The sequence below is a fragment of the Hevea brasiliensis genome, chromosome 12 (genome assembly GCF_030052815.1).
Source record: "Hevea brasiliensis isolate MT/VB/25A 57/8 chromosome 12, ASM3005281v1, whole genome shotgun sequence".
Classification (NCBI taxonomy): domain Eukaryota; kingdom Viridiplantae; phylum Streptophyta; class Magnoliopsida; order Malpighiales; family Euphorbiaceae; genus Hevea; species Hevea brasiliensis.
Window position 1 is genome coordinate 40,266,733 of NC_079504.1, and position 2,159 is coordinate 40,268,891.

Below are 2,159 nucleotides of genomic sequence, written 5' to 3' on the forward strand. Positions count from 1 at the left end.
ACATCGAGAACTTACTGGGCTTTTATAGCCATTGACAATGCCAGTTAATGTTTTTGTTATCTCTTGTTGAGGCCTTCCATTCATTTTCCTCCCTTTTTCATCCATATTTAATGGTATGAGTCACAAGCATTTTCTTGATCACATCAATTCGAAATTATCAATAAGAGATCTGAGTTTAATTTTAATACAAATTACCAATAAATTATGAATTTTAAATAATAATACCTTCTTTCAAAATGTCTCATAAGCAAATTCACACACAATTATACAGCTTTTGAGATCTCAGAAGACAATGTTGCCATTATAACTAAGATTGATTAATTCTAAAAAAAATTAAATATACTAATAATTTACTTTTGAAAAACAAATCCCAGGAGCAGAAAATAAAAGAAAAAGAAAAAATGTGGGTCGAAACCAGGCCCCCTCATCAAAGACACATCAGAGGGAGCAGACATGTTCACCCAACGATTCAATTTCTGTGCACATTACCATGCTTCCTTCTTTTTCTTTCGAATCCAGAGCATCGGCTTATTGTACACAGATCAATCTCTTTCCTAAATATTTACCACTCGCATCAATCTTAGCTGATTGATTCATACCATTGGAACCAAACCAAGAGAAAAACAACAGAAAAGTGATATGAGAGGATTTTCGAAGGAGCGTTCCAAGCAGCATAGAGCTGCAGCAACTTATATAGAGTGAGAACTGAGAGGCAGAGGCATCGCCGTTAGGGTTTTCACTTTATGTTTTTAGGCACCCAAAACTAGCCTATGCCCTTACTGGGCTTAAGCCCATGAAGCTTTTATCAAGATTTTCTTTATTTATTACAGTATGAAGATTAAATCCTTTTTCTACAAAATTAACTAATTAATGAAAGTTCAGAAAAAAAGGAAATTGATTCCTATGTATTATTTAATTAATTTTTTAATCTTATATATATTTATATTAATTTTAATTATTTATCTATATTCATATTAATTAATTTTTTATAATTATAATTATTATATTTCTAATTTATTTAGTGTATGGTTTTCATAAATTTAGATTTCCTAATTAAATTAGGTTTTTTATCATAAAAATACACAATTTTTGCAAATTTTCCTCTTGGTATTTTTATTGACAATTAAATTTTTTTTGTTAAAATAAATTGGCTAAGGCAACTTTTTTCGTCATGCTAAAAAATAGGCAAACTTTTTTTTTTACTAAAATAAAGACAAAATTAAAAATAACTAGAAATGTACAATAATAGAGTAATTTTTTCAATGATATTGAATATTTTGAGAATTATGAGGACTTAAATTTAAATTTTAATTATAATTAATTACATAAAAAGTAAAATAATTTATTTAAAATTTAAAAAACTATATTAATATGTAAAATCTTAATTTCTTAAAACTCTTTCTATATTAAAACTCTTTTCTGTATCCTCATTTAAAGATTTAAAAATAATATAATCTGGCATTTTGTGACAAGCAAGGTTCCATGGTCTAGTGGTCAGGACATTGGACTCTGAATCCAGTAACCCGAGTTCAAATCTCGGTGGAACCTTTTTTATTTTTCACTTCACTTCATAATATTTCATATGGATAAAATAATTGAAGATTTTGGTTTATACATGGACAATAATTTTCATAAAAATTATTCTTTAAGAAAAATTTTCATGAAAATATTTTTTATTGTTTAATTATAATATTAAATTAATTATATATATATATATAAATATTTTATTAAAATTATCAAAATTTAAAAAATAAATTTTTCTTGTAAAAAATTATTTTTCTTTGATTTTGTGTTTTTAAATGCCTTAAATATTAAAAAAATATAAAATATATTTTCTTCAAAATAAATCACTATAAGAAATTTAGTTTGTTATGACAAAATAAATTTTGATAAATTATATTTTATCACAATACATAGATATAATGTGAAAAAATTATAATTAGTCATATTAAACATAAAAAGAGGATAATTTAGTGACAAAATACAAATTTGTCGCAATAAAAAAATGTGTAAGGCATGCAATGTCAAATAAATATTTTGCTATAATCTTTTGTCAAAAAATCGTTGGTGCAAAAAATTTGGCACCAAAAAATTAGATGTCGTGACAAATATATTTAGTGAAGGAAAAAATTAATCACTATATTTTATTATATAAGATT

The 2,159-nt window shown here is 24.5% G+C and overlaps 2 non-coding genes across 2 annotated transcripts; one reads left to right on the top strand and one right to left on the bottom strand.

Moving 5' to 3' along the window:
• Positions 1–399: 399 nt before the first annotated feature.
• LOC131171669 (small nucleolar RNA snoR100) lies at positions 400–505 on the bottom strand. The gene has a single exon (XR_009142327.1). It is a non-coding gene; the product is annotated as a small nucleolar RNA snoR100 (small nucleolar RNA).
• Positions 506–1,476: 971 nt separating this feature from the next.
• Positions 1,477–1,548, top strand: TRNAQ-CUG (transfer RNA glutamine (anticodon CUG)). The gene has a single exon. It is a non-coding gene; the product is annotated as a tRNA-Gln (tRNA).
• The last annotated feature ends 611 nt before the right edge of the window (positions 1,549–2,159 follow it).